Source organism: Corvus kubaryi, unplaced genomic scaffold (assembly GCF_017639235.1).
Source record: "Corvus kubaryi isolate FWS band 111438036 unplaced genomic scaffold, C.kubaryi_AGA036_p1.0 66, whole genome shotgun sequence".
Lineage (NCBI taxonomy): Eukaryota > Metazoa > Chordata > Aves > Passeriformes > Corvidae > Corvus > Corvus kubaryi.
The window spans coordinates 6,806,906-6,825,481 of record NW_024582054.1 but is presented as its reverse complement, the minus strand read 5'-3'; the positions used below and the strand labels follow the sequence as shown (position 1 = coordinate 6,825,481).

General features: G+C 33.1%; 1 protein-coding gene and 1 long non-coding RNA gene across 7 annotated transcripts in view; one reads left to right on the top strand and one right to left on the bottom strand.

The window, feature by feature from the left end:
- LOC121673788 overlaps positions 1–8,310 on the bottom strand; it is an 87,722-nt gene extending 79,412 nt beyond the window's left edge. Inside the window, exons 1-2 of the long non-coding RNA XR_006019303.1 lie at positions 7,876–8,310; positions 7,612–7,743 (exon numbers count right to left, since the gene is read on the bottom strand). This is a non-coding gene — a long non-coding RNA (uncharacterized LOC121673788). The remainder of the gene's footprint in view (positions 1–7,611; positions 7,744–7,875) is intronic.
- The window catches only part of CDIN1 (CDAN1 interacting nuclease 1), a 135,197-nt gene that overhangs the window by 67,937 nt on the left and 48,684 nt on the right, over positions 1–18,576 (top strand). The window lies entirely within an intron of this gene.

The window sequence follows — 18,576 nt, the reverse complement described above, 5'->3', positions numbered from 1 at the left end:
GAGAAGAGTGTTTTGTTCAAATGCATTTACAGTTGATTGTGAGGATGAATGATATGTGAGCAAAGTCTGAATCAGGACATCAGAATTATAGACGTTTTTTGCTGTTCATCTCTTTAAATTGGTTTAACAGTTTACTGTGAAGACTGTTGAAGTAGTAATTCTTGTCTGGTTGTAGGTGGTAGGGGAAGAGGGAGATCTGTTGTGGGTTTATGGATGTCTGTTTTATTAACAAGTTCAGGATTCTTCAGTTGCAGATGGTTTAAAAATTTGTATTGGTGAGTTGAAAGCCATTGTAACAACCTGACTTGGAAGAAACCTTGGGAGTTACATTTGTCAAGTGGCTAGGAAAACTGTTCATGCATACCCAGTATCCAAAGCAGCCCAAACATAAAGAACTGAAAGGTCATTCTTCTTCTTGCAGTATGATGGTTTGTTGACATATTTTGACACACTGGTACAATGCTGAAAGGTTTTGACCTTACTTCAACACTGAGGGACTTAGGGTTTGTTTAGCTCTCTAATGCTTGTAGATTTTCACACATGCTGGATTTTGCTATGCTCCTTTTTCTCTCCCTTCTGGCTCCACTTGAATTACTAAATTAATCTTAAACAAAAATGGATGTAGATAGAAGAGAGAGTTTATGGTGATTTTTACTGCTTAGGACTTTATATAGTAAGTTTCTTCAAAACTAATTAACTTTTTTTTAAGTGAATTACTATGCCAACTTGCTAACCTTAGTACCACTGAGTAAGATGCGTTTGTTTATAGACAAGAAGAGAACCAAAAGCAGTGAAAAATGCCATTTTCTACTAGTTTATTAGTAGAAAATGCAGTAGTTTACTTGGGAAGATGGTAAAACCATGTTCTTCTGCAAGATAAACAGATGCACGTGTGCATTCAGATATACGTACGAACACACACAGAGGCATATATATCTCTGCACTTCACCAATGTCCTAGATACATTTAGCCTATTTCCAATAGCATTTGATATTAATTAGTTTTGTCTTTATTTAATGACACACGAACAGTATAGAAATCAACATGTAGCATATGAAAAATACATTTTTTTGCTCCAGCTCAAAAGTAATGTTTTTAGATCTTACCTGTCATGCTCTCTTCAACAATGTGGTTGAATAACAGAGCATGAAACCATTTTCACTGAGACCATGGCTTATGCATAAGGTTAATAATGTTAATATTAATAATTGCTATAATGTTAATTGTTTTGTTGAGCATTGTAGATTGTTTGGTTTTGTATCAAAACTAATTTTTGTCAAAGCAAAGAAAGAACAAACCATATTTTACTCATAATTTATATTTGAATGATTGATATTAAGTATGTATTTTCATGCATTGTTCTCCTTGGATACAGTATTTAATACAGACATGAAACTGGGATTTTCATTATAATTTAATTCCCTTATGTAGGCCTCTTTAACTGCTAGATTGTTACATCCTGAACTTAAAAAATACTATGTGAAGCAGTATATATCTTTGTTTGCATTATTTTCCCCTTATATTTTTCTGAGCTGTCTTAAATATTTTCTTGTCACAGGAGATTCATGTAATCTAGATAGAGCATTTTCAACTTTCTTCCATACTACTGCATGGCTTCAGCTCCAGTTTTCCTGGTATTTCTCATTCAGATTAGACAAGCATCTAAGTTTATGTACAATAAGATATGACAGCACAGATCCTGCTATTCTTGCCAAGGGCCTGGTTGCAGACACTCCACTATGTCAAAGAATGTCAACCCCCCACAGACCTTACCTTTCAGAATTCCTTGTAATTTTTAATTGACATTTGCATCTGACATTTTCAATGTATTTTTTAGTGTTGGTTCTTTATCTACATACTAACAGTAAAACCAAACCAAAGCAAAAAGAATACCTTCTTGTAAACTATGATATCATATATTTTTTATTTAATGAGGTCAAGTTGCTGGGCTGAAACTCAAGAATGATCAACTTCCTCTTCCTTTTTGTAACTCTGTAGGTGCTAGTCTAATCCATTTCAAATGACAGTTGAGGAGGGTAGTAGGCGTATAAAGTGAAATTTAACTCTTAGTACTAATGAACAAAGTGTAAGTATATTATTGTTACTATGCATCATGTACAGAAGGGACACAGAGATTTCAAGGAAATTTTAAGAATACTAATAGAGACTTTCCTTTGAGTCAGGTACTTGAATATTGAAAGTGAAAATATTTGTACCTGTATTCATGCCAGATATGTTAACAGCATAATATTGTCAATGAAGTAAAACTGGCAAGTATGTCATTTAGCTACATGTCACAGTTGTTGGGCTTCTTTGCCTTCAGAAATCTCAAGTTTTTATTTGGGTTACAATACTAAAAGCCTAATAAATTAGTTTAAGCATAATTATCCATCTACTAGAAGTTAGAATGAAGGACTACAGTTGATCATAAATGTCACAAAGCAGAAAAAGTGGAAGCAGCATTTTGTCACAAATAATGCTGCTTTTCTTCTAATTAGTTAATTTACATTTTGCAAATTAAGGGCAAGATTCAGACAGAAGGTAATCTAGTAGCATATCATAGCTTTACTGACCTGTATTTGTATATGCCAAATTTAAGTTAATTAGAAATGTAGATGCTGTTTGTTTTATCTGTCAAAAAGCTCATGTTAAAAAAAAAAATCTAGACACACTTTTTCCCCCAACATTTATCATCTAAATAATAGTCTTGCCAAGATGGCAGCCTCATAATAAACTCTTTTCAGTGGAGTGATGGGTAATGAAGCTTGCTTGTGAAGGCGGCGAAAAATGTTGTCTAGCCAAATGTGTGGATATGATGGCTAGAGAATCAGTGGACTTTCTCAGTCATCAATCTTTTTAGTAACCTCTTACACATCTGAATATTTTGATAGATGATCTAATAATTGAGTTATCTATCTTTCTAACTATCAGAGTTCCATAAAAATTATTCTCACATGCTATTGAATATTATATATATTGAGCATCCAGTAAATTTTTCAAAAAAGGTCCAAGAGGTGGAGGAATTATTTTGTCTTAAGCAGCCTTTAATATATTAAATGATAAATTACTATGTATAGAATACAAAACTATATGTACTATATGTACTAATATAAGGAAAAAATAAATAACATCACTAGCTGATTACAGCTAGGACTCAGTAAATAAGGCATTTAAAAGCATGAGACTGGTGAGGTTAATGCACAATCTAGGAGTAATTTGCAGTACAAGATGAGTAGATTTAGTAGTCCCTGGACAGTTAATGGACAGGAATCACATTTCCACACAGTTTAACAAATTCCTTGTGCCTAAGTCTTGGCTTAGGCAAAAAGAAATTCAGTGTCACTGTGGCATACCACGGTTCCATTCAGCCCCTGTGAGAGCTCTGAGAGAGTTTCTTTTGATTAAAGATGAGACTGAAATGTATATATTGAAACTTCCTACATTTTGTTTATTCTGAGCGATTGTACAATATGGATATCTGTTTCCAGAGCACAAGAATCTGCTTCCCTAGAACACTAATCTTGCATTAAAGGAGGCACTGAGGATATTTGGATAAGTTGCATTAAGCACATCATCAGATGTGTCTTATTAAAGCTTTTCAGTGGCAGAGCAAAATGGTTATTGGTGTTGGTGTATTTTTTTAAACACTACATTATATTATTCTCAACTTCAAATGCATTTCTGGTTGGGTAAAAATTATTTTTACAATAAGAAATATATTATTGCATTAAGAATATTTTTAATTCAAATATATTTTTTCTGCCTCAGTGCCACCAGTTTATGTTCAATTACATACTTTTATAGAGATTGTAAAATGTTCCTTCTTGTAAATTCTTGAAAACTGTGTGATGAGGACTCATTTTTTAATTTATTTTCATTTTTTTAGTACTTTGTTTGTTTCATAACTACAGCAAGGTATAAGCAAGTATATTTGATGAGTAGTTGTCCAGTTAGCAAAGGAGCTTTTCTTTCTCTGTTCAGAACCAGAGTGACTGGAGTATTTTCTTGAGGATATCTAAAAGTTTTTACTCATTGCAGAATTTTGATGGAAAAGTATCAGAGGGATTTTCTTTATAGTTACTACCTGCTTAAAGGAGAATGAGAAAGATGGATTTCAAGGACTTGCATGTTATCATCATTTGACAACACTTTGTGGAAGTATCATTGACCCTCATGGGACCTTGCCACTGCACATGGATCTACAAATTGAACAAACTTTTGGCTGTCTCACTGGCAGTGGTTGTGACTCTTACAATGAGCAAACAGAATTCTTGATGTTTATTAGTTCTTGCTAAGCATGCGTAATTAGTTTGATAAAATTTGTGTACACATAAAGCAAGACACTGAGGTAAGGTGACTTGAGTATCAAAAATGTAGAAGCTTACAATAAAATTTAGCTCTGAAGTTCCACATTTATCTTGCAATATTGCATCCCATTTGATGCATTTTTGCATCAAATTTTGTCTACATTTTTGTCTTCAGTAATATTTACATTGATTTTATGCAATTTTAAGTTACATAAGGATGATGTTACAGAAGTATAATTTAAACCTAGAGTTAAGGCAGTAGGAAACAAATTACAAAAAAAAAAAAAGCTCAGATTATTCTCTTTTATTACTTGTTGAATTTTAATAGAAGAAAGCTAAAATTGCTTCTGAATGTATAAATTCATAAGCAATTAACTGGAATTTATCAGTCAGTGTTATGTGGCTTCTTCTGAACTTAAGTAATTCTAGTTAGCATTTTTAGCATTTCTGCTGGAGAACATATCAAGCTCCTACGAATGCGCAGTGTGTTATGCACACTTACGTATATGTTTGTGTGTATACTTTAAGAATGTTTAGATCTTTATTTAGGAAAGAAGTCTTCATTTCCCTCTCCTAATCAAAATAGTAAGCATCTGTGTTCTTTCTTTTCATTTGATTAGCGTGCTCTCATCCATCACTAGTCTTTGATATGAACATCAAGAAATCATGTCCTTTTATTTTAAATGATAAATGTTCCTTTGTCGTGAATACTTACAGACATTCCAAGATTTACAGCTGAATTATCAAAGTGTAACTGCACAGCTTCTCTGATGTGTGACATTATTTGTGAAATAAAGAACTTTTAATTTTTTATGGGTAGGCCTTAAATATTGACACTGCAAGGCTAATTTAGTTGTGATGCTGCAAAAATTTTTCCTTCATCCACTGTTTTTCTAAGACGTAGTTTATCACCAAGAGAGAATCTCAGCATGAGAATCTCTGCCGACATTCTATTTACATGTTCCAAGCCTGTCTCTTCATGTTTCATTAGTTAGGTCTGATGTCTAGTTAGCTCTTATCAAAACTAATGCCATCTGAAGTACCAGGCTTCCAGTGTTAACACAACCAACATAAAAATTTCAGTCTGACTAATATTATTAAAGACAGTATCTCTTTAAACCTGGGCTTTGTTTCAGTGTCTAGATCAATTATATCTTGGAAATTCATTTCAGTGAATGAGTCACTACTTGTTTCAATAGATGAAATACATCTGAAATTATATTCTGCACATTTCTAAATTTTAAAAATAGCAAAAATACAAGTATTTAAATCTTTGGTACCATTCTTACTATGTCTTGATGCTACTAAAGTAGAAAGAGCTACTATATGGCTGGCTTCTCGTTGGAATAGTACAGTAAGTTAAAATGTTTTATAAGACAGACACCTAGATGGGATTTTATCAACTATTTTATCATCTGTTTGTAGCAAAATTTGAATGTGTCAGACAAATAGGTAATTTAATTTTAGTTCCTACAGAAAGCTAGTGTTCCTTGAAATCTCTGGGTTTACTTACACAGGACAAAACATTTTTTCCTCTTTTTTTTTTTTTCTCTTTCATTTATTGTATTCTGAGTATATCATGGTTGAATTCATTTCATGTTCTGAGTGCTGAAATGCTGAAATTGAATCTTTGAAATTTATAGTTTTGAGATACTGCTATTTATAAGCTTTAAAATTTACAAAATAGTTGAGAGAGGAATTTAGTGAGGGATCCCATAAAATGATTTAAGGGCCCATAATCATGATTAATAATTGCAATATTTTGTTTATAATTGCAGTATTTTGCAATGTCAGATATACAATACACTGCAGTAATTAGAATCTTTTTAACTTTTTATTGTTGCTTTCCTCAGAGATTTTTACAGCTTCACTTCTTGTGTAGTCAATTTTTTTTTATTCCAATCTTGTTTAAATTATAAGGTCATGTAAAATTGATCATATTACTTTTATCTCTTTATCTGGAAAGTGCTATTTATTTTAAAATAAGGAAAATTACACATATTTCAGTCTTTCTGTAGAAGACTACTTTCAAAAGTATATTCCCATTTACTTGTTTCAAAAGGAAAAATGTTTTGGATCCTTTGCAACACAGCCCAACAAAAGTGGTACTTTCTGGCATACGAAGGATGCCTGTGAGTTTTTGAGATGCTGACGCTGTAACCAAACTTGAAGAAGACAATGATGGCAGTGTGCTTCTGTCCAGAGTTAATCAGCTGCAGAATTTGTAAACTGCATATGTGTCAAAGTTGAAAATGTTAGCACTCTGATAGAAGCTTGAAAAGGTTAGAGCTGATAAAAGCCATCAGCAGTTAAAGAAGGTGATTTATGGGAATGTAATGACACAAAATGCCTCATTTATCACTCAAATATAAATAGGTTAAGGTTTCTCTGTCATACTTTAAAAATTTGACCACTTAGAATTGTCAAAATAGGTACTTAATTGCCCATCATACATTTCAGTTCAAATTTCCTTTGCTTGAATTTTGGTGATTTTACTGTTTTGCTTCTCATATGGTTCCTTTTAGGTCATTCATATTTCATATTTATTTCATATTTGTTTCAAATGGTATGCTCAGTGCTCTGTTAGAACTTTTATTAGGTAAAGCTGTTGATTTGAATGCTGTCCAAACCTTTTGTTGATTTACAATTTCATTCAGCCTAACTGTAAGGAAAATAACTGAAGGTTTCGTTTTCCTCTGTTCTATACCACTAATTCTCATCAAGAGTTTACAGCTTTCTAATTCAATCCTTACATTTCCTCTCCAAACTGAAATACGAGATTTAAAAGTGAATCCATCAACTGGTTTCCAGTTCCAGTCACTTAAGTTACTGTTTATCTCCATGCAAATTAAATTTAATCCAAAACTACCAGTACTGTTAAATGATCCTAAAACAAAATAAAAACGTTAAAAAAAATGCACAGTAGTATGCTATTCTTTTACTGACTTGATGTGAGGATAGCAGCAAGCAAATCCCATAGATTTGAGACTGACTGGTCTTATTTTAACTGTTCACTGTTTCATCATAGTGCTGTAAAAAAAGTAAATGCAAACATGGATAAATACTCATTAAGGCGTTACCTATAAGGCAATATTTGTAAAATAAAGCAACTACTCTAAAGACATTGTATTGATACTAAAATACAGGTTCAGCTGCCAAAAAAAATTTCGATCATAAAGTTTCTAAAGATACATTTTTCTTTACCTACTTACCCTTTTTAAACTATTTCATCCTCCTATTTCTAGATCTTACACAGAAAATTCTGAACAGAATAATTTTAATTTTTAATATCAAAAAAACTTACCTTTTTGTTAGCTTTCTCAATTTATGGCCCCAGTTGTATAGCATTCTGTTTGTTCAGCGATGACCTTCCAGGTTCGATTTAAAAAGAAGTCAGAAGCATTTGTCATGTCTGCTCGATCTTGTCCAGAGGTACCTATTGTAATTATAAAGGACTAATAAGGTTGTTTATAATATAACAGTCTGACAACCCTAAAAAATCTTCTGGAGAGCAACTTCTCTTTTTTTTATTTTGTCTTTCTCAAGGGAAAAAAAAAAAATCTCTTACCTGCTTGCTCTGTGTTGCACTGCATCTTTTTAAATTTAGGTGAGAAAGCATAAAGAACTTAAGCCTTGAAAAACTTAACTTAGTTTTAAAAGATAAGCTGTAAAATTTGCTTATTTGTAATGTCTTTTGGAAATACTTAGTAATAATGTGTCTGTGGTGTAGTTGTACCCTATATTTAATTGGTGTGTATCGAAGTGATGATGATGTACTTAGAAGCACTGAATTCTTTCACCGTGTAACAAAAGAAACCCACTTATTACTGTGTTGCAAAAATATGTGATACATTAATATGGTGATCTCTGTTTCTTAGGAAAAAAAATACAAATTAAGAAAACCTATTTATTCTATTATAAACATTATTAACATACTCCTGTAAGTGAGTGTTATTATAGTGGTATTTTTCATTGTATGTCAGGTTTTTTGCAATTGACTTATGATCATTTTCCCCTTCATATGCCTTTGTCTTGCTTCCTCTTTTCTCTTTCCTCCCCCATTTCAGCATCATCCAGCAATACCACTTTTTTTTATAGACATCTATATAAGGTAAACAAAAACCCAATGGAATTTGAATGACAGAAATGTTTACCTCTCTTGTATGGTATGTAACAACACTGGAGTATTGTCAGGCTACCATACATCATTCAAATACCCTTAGACAGCAAAGGCAAAATCTTGACAATTCAGTAATCTCATCATGTGATTTCAAGAAGGCTTTTTTTCATATCTACAATTGAGACAAATTTATGTTGTGTGTATTTATGGTTGTTAAACTCAAAATTGTCTCATTTCATTAATTTTTAACATTGTGCTCTCTTAATGACTATGAAGAAATGTATTAAAATGCCTTAATTATAGGGCTAGAAGAAGAGAAAGCACAAGTCTTTTTAGCATATGATCTTTCAATTGCTCACTAAAGGATAAAGAGGGCATTCAAGCGTGGTTTAGATAACTGTCAGCAATAATAAAATGCAAGGTAGTTTGTAGAGCCTTTAAAGACCTTTCAGGGAAATAGATTTAATTAAAAAACAATAAAATGGACTTTTCATTTCAAAGAAATCCAAAATGTTATAAAATTTCAGGATGCTACTGTGTAAAGAGTAATGTATGTTTCCAAGGATAAGGAAAAATAACTGAAAATACTCTGTAGACTGCAAAGCAGTGATAGCTTTATTTTGTGTGTGTAAATGTATGTCCTTCAGCTTTTAAAACACAGACTATGAATTGCATATTAGAGATATTTCATGTTTTCTGAACTGTGTGATTTTACCTGTTTGGTTTCTTTTAGTTTTACCTTTTAACAAGGGTGGTTTTTAAAAAAAATATAGGGTGAACACTTAGCTTCTTAATGTAAAATTATGTTCTCACAATTACCCTCAGAACAATATAATTTCTATACTGGCAGAAGTTCAGTTGCCTATTTCTTAGTCTGTAGGTTGCTATTCATCATAGCTGCCTGTCTTATATACTGTGGAAATACATTTTGAAGTATATTTCTGATTTCTGCTTTTTTTCTTCTCACAGAATCAAAAATCACATTTGCTCGTAATGTTTTTGGCTGTGCGGTGTGTTGAAAAGTTTATTCAAGCACTTGTTCTGCATTATCGAGTTTTACCACTTCTGGCAAACTAAGAGCAACTTAACTTACAGTTCAGATCAGCAGTGGTTTATAAACAACATTGACTGCTGTCTTTTCAAAGTGCAAAAGCTGTGCAAAAGCCTTGTGCTTTCCTGAGGAAATTTTTGGTTTTTTCTCTTGCTCTGGTGCATACACTTTAATTGCTTTTAACCAGTTGGTTTGTTATAGCTAAGTACCGAATTAATCTGTATGAAAGTTGTCTTTGTGTAGCAAGGTGTTTTACAGATAAATCAACTTTACCAAAGTGAATTTTCAGCAAATGATAAAACTCTACCAGTTTTTTAGTTGCAATTGCTGGCCCAAGTACATTATCAAACTTGTTCATAATGAAAATGTGAATTCAATATTTAGGGTCTGGTTATATCCTCTAGTAAATTTAGTTTGGATTGTTAATTCGTATCAGTGTTCACTGACTGATCATAAAAATGGAAAACATCCCTCTTCTTGGAGTTGATGATTTTTCTTCCAAGAAAAATAAGGGTTTGTTTTCTGCTTGCTCATATACCTTGAGCTGGAGCACAAATGAATAGCACAGCCTCTGTAAAATACACCGGGCATGTGAGAAAAAAAGCTAAAAATGTACAAATGTCTGGCACTGTTCTACACAAAAATGCCTCACTGTTTTCTTCATTTTTGGGTTTCCTAAGGCTTGAGGACTCAGAATCCAAACTATGACAGACACATGCATGGTTAGCTTTGGCGTATTTTTGACAAACAAGCGCCTCACATCATCCTGTTATCAAAGTCCTTTCTGTTTTCAGCTGGTTATGTCTCTTTCTTTCCACTCATCCCTCCTGGTGTGGTAGGACTATTAAGTGTGGTAACGTTTCTATAGAATATGCTCTACTATCTGAATATATATACTATATTATCTAATATGAAGTGATGGGCTCCTGCAGAATCAAGATCACTTCTGTTGGGCTTGTAAGTTCAGTAGAAGCTCAGGTCAAATGTGGAGTCTGCTTCCTTTACCTTTTTATTAGTGATTTGTGATCTGCTTAACAAAGTTTTGTGTAGTTGGGTTTTTATGACTTTATTCCATGATTCATACCAGAGATGACTGTTTTTCTGTAGCGACTTCTGTAAACTTTGGTAGACACACTGAGCTCTCACTGAGTAAAACTGACTGTTGTACAGTAGTTTTTTCTTTTGTTAAAAATCACATTTCCTATATTTAAAGACCTCTCCTAACTGGTAACACTTCATTCAAACAAGTAAACTTTCTGTATCATTTCACTACATCAAAATGGAACATTCAAGAGAGGAGTGTGTATTACTGGAGGGCTGAAAACCTAATCTTCTAGGGCAGACTCTATGTGTTTGCCCAATAGTTAGCACATCTAACCTCAATACAAGCTGAGAGTTTCATGATGCAAATAGTAAAATGACCAAGATAGAATAATGGTCTTCATTTATACTGGTATGCATAATGATTCTTAGTAACTGATTCTCAGGCATTTGCCTCCAGACAATGGACAGGGTAAGCTATAATGGCTGTAAATGTAGCTTTGAATTTCTTCTGTCATTGATCTTGTTTGTACTCTCAAGCAAATTACTTGTTGCTTCTATATTTAAAATTCACCAGCTGCAAAAGCCTGATGTTGCATAAAAATATTGCAAGGTTAAACTGGTTTTCTTAAAGTCCAAGGTAAAAGACACTACAGATAGTGACATAAAAAGATGCTCTGTTATGAAAAATCTATTCTTGTAGCAAAAGTGTAAACCTAAGCACAGAGTTTCTCATAACTTTAATTTTCTTAGCACCATTTATAGGGTGTCAAGGAAGAGAAAAATAATCCAGAAGTACTGTCTGTACTTCTTTGGCATAAAGCATTATAAAAACAACATAAAGTTCCAGATATTTCTTGGCTTGTGTTAAGAAGACAAGGGATAGGATTCTAGGAAAAACACAAATCATGTCAAACTACCACTCAAATAATTCTTCTCTGCAAAATGTCCAGGGGTACAAGTTCAGAGGAAATGATCTGTATTCTCACTATTATGGAGAAAACTTCCCCATTTGTAAAAGCTCACTGTATTGTCTCTTGTGTTCTGTGTTTTTCTGCACCTTATCTGTATGATCATTGTGTGCAGCTATGAAAATTAATACCCTTGCTTGTAGATTTTTTTTTTAATTTAATTGCCACTAGACCAATAAGATGTAATAGCACTACTGCACTTAACCTGCCGAGCCTCTGCTCTCTCCTTGACTTGAATAGACCTCAAATTTAGCCTGAGCCTGTGGAATTGGCATGGTGGGAGAATTCCCATCCTGTGCAAGTCTCAGGAAAATGTCTGCACCATAAGGTAGACCTTACCTCAGAGCACATATATATGTATATGTCTGAATTATGTAAATGTACTAAAATATGAAATATAAATATAATGTAATCTTATAATAGTCCTTTTTGTGTATATCAATATGCATATAGTTCATATTTGAACTAACAGTGGTTCAAAATTGTGCCTTGCTGTTGATACATTTCTAGTATCTCATCTATAGTATTCTCTCCCTGGTTTTGCTATGATACGTGAGTGTGTCTGAACTGAAACTACAAGAAAAATTGACTTTTTTTAAGAACAAACTATATGAAGACTCTGTAGTTAGTTGCAGAGAAGACAAACAAACGGTGTTAACATCATGGGATATCGTTTTACCTATGAAGAAGTACACTGTGTGCTGCATGAGTCTTTTCTATGACATGAGGGAATTTGTGTACAACATTGCTTTCAGTAGCTCACACGGTCTGTTTTAGAGGATTAGTCAGATTTTATTAGAGCCCACTGAGTTTTGCATAATGAAAATTGTAGCAATAGCTAAATGGTATGAAATGTGGAGTGCAGAATCTTTGCTTTGCCAAATGTTCTTCTCCAGGGTTTGAAAGAAGGAACAGGGAGAAGTGGGAGAAGCTTTAAAGTCAAGTCTGACACTTAAAAAACTTTTAAATTTTATTTAGATCTGTATTTACCTAAATATAAAAGTTAAGCATCATAGATTTTTCTGTTATGCTGGTCTCATGCAGCAGCAGTAGTATTACGTGCGGAGTTTCTGCAGTAGCTGCTCATTTTAAAATGCAAAGTTGTAGGATTGCAGTAGTGTGTCACTGTGGACTGGTTTCTGTACACCTGCAAGTTAAATGTTTCAGATATATTGGGAGAAAAGTTGTTCACTAAGTTGTTTATTATCTAAATGCTACCTAATGCATATAACTGAAAAAAATTATCACATTTGTGCATCATGTGGCCATCATGTGGAGGTAATGGACACCAATTGAGATACAGGAATATTTCCTGAAATGTTAGAACAATCTTTTTTCATTGTGTGAGACTGGAGCAGTCTCTTTGGAGAGGTGTGCAGTCTCCATCCCTGGAGATATTCAAAACCCAGCAGGACAAAGCCCTGAGCAACCATCTGTAGTTCACCTTGTCTAGCAGGACTAGACAACATCTAAAGGTCCTTTTATACCTTTTTGGTTTCTGTGTTATTTTATTTATCATTATTTTTATCTGTATTACTTTTTTTTTTTAAGTCACAGAGGAATCGATGTCGAAATAAATGGGAGAAAGGGAAATCTAAATAGCTTTATTCCAGTAGACTACTGGTTTTACATTTAATGTTAGTTTTCCTACATTAAGAAAACCTTTCTTAAGTTTTAAGGATGAAAGAGAAAACTAGACTGAAGAAAATTAGGAAGATACTTTATCTACCTATGTATGATCTTCTGAAATCTAACAATAAGCACTAAACATCAATACAATACCAAAAACTAAAATAATAACCAGTAGGAACATTAGGAAGGAATAATGTAAGGAAAGTAGTAAGAGGGAGGTATTTATAAGTCCTATTGGTTTGGGAGTTTGGGGATCAGTTCACAGAAGAGTACACAAATGTAGACTTACAAAGTTAGCCGACAGATCCTAATATGTTAAAGGCTGTAATCTTTTGAAAGAAGTTGGTTGGCTTTCCTGTTGGCCCTCCTATCAACTTTAACCTCCAACCTTCTCCAGCATGTATCACTACAAATAAAACTGCTGAGGTTTGACAAGAGGATATAAAGTCACTAGGCCATCGCACAGAAATCTCTACATGATTTTCTTTAACCTAAAGCTTAAATGAACACTGCTTAAAGTCAGGGGTTTTAATAAGAAGTCATAAACATTCACTCATATCACTTTAGTTTTAATAATTACTGTTTTAACAGAGAAGAGAAGAAATATACATAGTAAATTATGTTTGACAACTGGAATTTCATGGTTTTGTTACTGGTTGTCTTTGATTATTATGTGAATTGCTGTTCTTCATTTTAATGTATACTTTTTCATGCAAGCTGCATATGATATCTCTATAAACATGGCATTTGTGTATGGTGTTATAAATGAATTTTTAGGTCTCGATTAAGGCAAACCAGATGACAAAAATAACTTGTGTTTGTATTTACCAATGTCAGAATAATAATCTTTGCATCTGTGGTCACTTATTATGATGTCAGCTTTTCTTTCTGTGTAGTAGTTTGGGTGACTTTTACACAATCCCTTTTAACAACCTAGGCATTTTGCAGGCCATAACTACTGAAAGTTTTTCATAATTATTCTACTCCTGCAAGCTGCTTGTAGTGTTTTCATTTTGCCAGAGCTGCCATCCACAGTATTACTGTGTCATAGACTCACACAATGGGTATTATTGATATATACCATCACTAATGGTATTAATTCTTGTGGATTCCCTATTCTTATAAGCATTTGATCTCTGAACATAGACTTCACCTTACTTTAACTGTATTACAATCCTAAAATTGTATTTCTTTCCAGTTCAAAACCATACTAATTCAAAGTTAGGTTTTCTTCTTTGTAGTCTGTTATTTGCATGACAAATTTTATTGTGATGTATAATAATTCTTTTCATGCTTTTTGTTGCTTGTAGATTGTCATCTTTTTCACTTACACATATTTTTCTCAGAGCACTTACTTTAAGGGCTGTAAAAGTAGTCTCTTCCTTCTGAAATTCTTCCTTTCTGTGCCCAAGTTCTGTTCCTTGTATGAGCCACTCATAAGTTCATCTCTTTGTCAAAGTCCACTTTCCATGATTAGGAAAGTACCACTTTGTATTTTATGAGGTACATACATCTTCCATCCCTGGTCATGCTTTCTATGGCTTTTTAAGCTTCCTTCTCAAACATAACTAGCAGATACTGGGCAGCACTTTTTTTTCTTTTCCTAAATAGTTTGCGGTTCACTAGACAGGTCTCAGTACGTCCTGCATCTTGCCTTTTGGATGACTCCACTTTGCTAAAATACTTAATTGGTTTTCATCTCTCATTTGTTGAATATAAGCTTATTATATAAACACTTTGCTGTTGTAGATGCAGTATGCTGTTGTCTGTTATCTGGGCTTGTGTTTTTCTTCCGTGCTTGGACTGTGACTAAGTGGTCCATAGAAGGTAGCTAAGGAAATAAGCCTTCTGTAAGTCAGTTTACATTAATTATCTATATAGGAATATATTATATATAGGAAACCTGCCAGGCATTCATATGTTGCAAAAGACAAATACTGATCTACACACTTGTCCTGGTGGAATGCGTAGCACACTTCATGTAGATTTTTGGTGCTGCCTGTATCCAGCAATGGATGCTGTTTCTCAAACCATACAGTATGTAAATTTTGGAATTTAGATATTCCTGGAAGACTGAGGACTGATTGAATGGAGTTAAGGGGAAGCTTTTAAAAAGCTAAATACAGTTAGTTATTTCTTTCTTCCAACAGGATTTTAGATTGTATGAGTTAATATAATATAAAGAGTATAATTTAACTGAAAAGGCATTGTGAGAGAATTTGGTCACACCATGCCTTTCTCCCTGCGAGAATCTTCACCTATTACTTGTATTTTCCTCTGCAACTGAGAAAAATCAGCATGATATCAGTCTGTGTTCCTTTAGTATCCCCTTAACATTTAATGTCTATCATCTTCAAAAAGTGAGGCAGGAAGCAGATAGAAAGCTACAGGTGACTACTACTTGAGGAGAAGGGTAAGATGAGGCAGTAAAGGAGTTAAAATATTAATACAAAATTAATACAAATTAAGCAAAAATTGTTGGCTTACTTTCCTCTTTGAGTCCTCTTGTACTACATTCAGAAGACTGTTATGTATTAGACAAGCAAACCCAGAGTTTAAAAAAATAGCTTTCAGGTATTAAATGTTTAGCTGGTGCTAGCAGAGATTTCTGATGCTTCTCATGTAGACAGTGTCAGCTACCACATTGCTTGTCAAAGCACATAGAAAAGTGTTTTCTGCTTCTATGAAGTTACAGGGTGGTCACAACAGACAGGATACCAACATCTGTCATGGCACTATGAAGGGATTGCCTGTTGTATTGAGCTGTTACACTTCCTCACTGGAAACTCGTCTGGACACTTTCAGTGTAAGAATGTATTTGCAGTGGGAAAATTACAATAATCTTACTATACTCAGTTACAGCTTCAGAATCATCCTCAAGTAATGTATATAGAAGTGGCAGAACCAAAATATGAGTATAAATTTATTAATTGAGGAGTGATTAAGATACCATGTGATATCCATAGGATGTGTTCAGAGAGCTTTGTAATGGGCACAATAGCAATGATTAGAAGAAGGAATGCTGATCCCTTCATGCATGAAATAGTTTATCCCACTATGGAGCCCAGGAAACTAATAAAGCTTCTGTGGACCAAAGCCATAGAGCTTAAATTGACCAGATTAAGACATTTTCTAGAAATGCTTGCCTTTTTTTTTCATTTTGTTTTGCGTGATTTAGGAATGAAGATCAGAAGATGCAAATAGTAAAAAGAATAATCTCAGTTACTCATCACGGTAGATCAGTAATTATCCTTGCCTTTTAAAAATGCAATTTTTAACAGTTTAAAAATATGAAAGTAGTTACATTGAATTTTTTTCAGTTTTTACGGTGAATGTTAGTGTTTCAAAAAGGTTTGTGATTCAAGAAATGTGAGCATAATTTAGTCTGGTACTGATTAGAAACCTGGAAATAGATAAGCAGAACATAAAGGCAGCTATTGCACATATGTCCTGATAATGTATGTAAATGTTTCTACATGAAACACACACGTGAGGATTGCAAATTCTCTCATTTTTTTAAATGTTTATACCATTTCCATCTACTCTTTTATAGAAGTGCTGTTCTGTATTTCCCTATCAAAAAAAACTTTTAACAGAAGTAAATGCTGTAAATATACCTTGGAATACTAGGCAATATATAAACACTTCTCACATTTCTTCTATGTATTCTATGTATTTTTTCTTTCAAATCATAGTTTCCAACACTGACTCTGTAAATCTTATTATATGTTGTTTGTATGAGAATGAAAAAAATATAATATGCTGTATGATTTAAAACATCACCATTTAGTTGTTGATATTTTCCACTGGATGTGAATACCAAGTTGGATGTTCAAAGGAGGTAGCCTTTGTTTTAGACTGTTAATATATAATCCCTGAATATTAGTGCCATGTAAGTGCTTGATCCAATTAGAATGTTAAAATCTGATGACAAACTGAAAACTTGAAAGAAAACTTTAGTGGGAACTAAAGATTTGAGTTGCTGTTTAATGTCCTCAAATTAGTAAAGAAAAGGAATTCTTCAGTGTTCATAAAGAAGTTTGAGAAGAAATTGAAATGGGAATCTACTGCTTCCCTCCTTTGTATTATAATTATAAGGAAATCTCCATCTACTGAAAGTTAATATGATCCATTATTCATTATATAAGTTTTCATAAGATTTAACCAAACTAACTACTAGTCATTTTGTGAGATAAGTTGATGTCATATCTGCCATTTTCATGGAAAAAAATTCAGGCAACAATCCTTCTGCCTTTTGCAGGTGTACCAATCTTTTTACCTAGGACAAACTCACACCATACAAAGATCAAATTTCAGTCTTTCAACATAATTTTTTCCAAGTACAAATATGTTACACATGTATAGCAATGAATAACTACCAACTTATATGTTAAAAACATTCAAACATTGTTTTGGCTTAAAATATGTTATTCAAATAAGGATTACATATTAGTGCTTGCCATCAAAGATTTAAATTCTCATTGTCTCCATAATTCAAAAGCAAAAAGCCACTTGCACCCTGTAGGCCATGGGATAAAATCACAGAAACAAGGGGATAAAAGCACAAAATTATCCTCACACATTCACAGTTTTCACATCTCACACTTTTTTCTCCCCATGGTTAATGGCAGATGGAGTAGTTTAACTGAGTTTTTAGTGCCCTTTTTGAGGCAAAGAAACCCCACCTTCAAATATCATCCTTACTCTTAAGCAATCCAGTTTCTTAAAGGGCAAGTCTGCAGAGAAGGAAATAGAAGTGATTATGAAGAACGCATTAATAATGTGATTTCTAAAAACTCCTTTTTATGCTATTACCTAGTGATGACTTTTGAAATACAGCATCTCTAGTGTAGTTTTACATGATACATCATTAAACTACGGAACTCACTGTGATTGCATTACTGACTCTCAAAGTTTTCAAAAAACAAGAAGAGTACTTAAACAAAATATAGCTATTAATGATTACAGAAAAGACTTCAGTGTTATATGAGGTGAAATATACTTAAAAGATATGAAAGACTTTTCAAAGAAATCTTTGCTTGCCTTGCATAAAAGAGATATGGCCAAGATATATTGAAGATGATATTTTGGGACTTCTGTTTCATTCTGGTTTTGTTCTTTTGAAGCAGACTAATTACTATCCAGAATGAAAGACACAATTTGGAACAGTTAATTTGGTATTTTACATCATTATTCTCCTTAAATTTGATTATATCATTTTTATTATGTGAGTATGTGTGTTAAAAATATGTCATTCCTCTAAGCAGTATGGATTAAGAGTAAATTCTCAACCTCCTTTTTACATGTCATATTTGGAGATGTTTTGTTAGTGTAGGAAGTGGCTTAGGAATGAGCTATTTCCGTCCTCTATTACACATCATCTTCGTTAGTGTATGTGTATTGAAACTACACCTAGAAATCCTAGTAAAATATGCTAGAAATTGCTGTAGAACA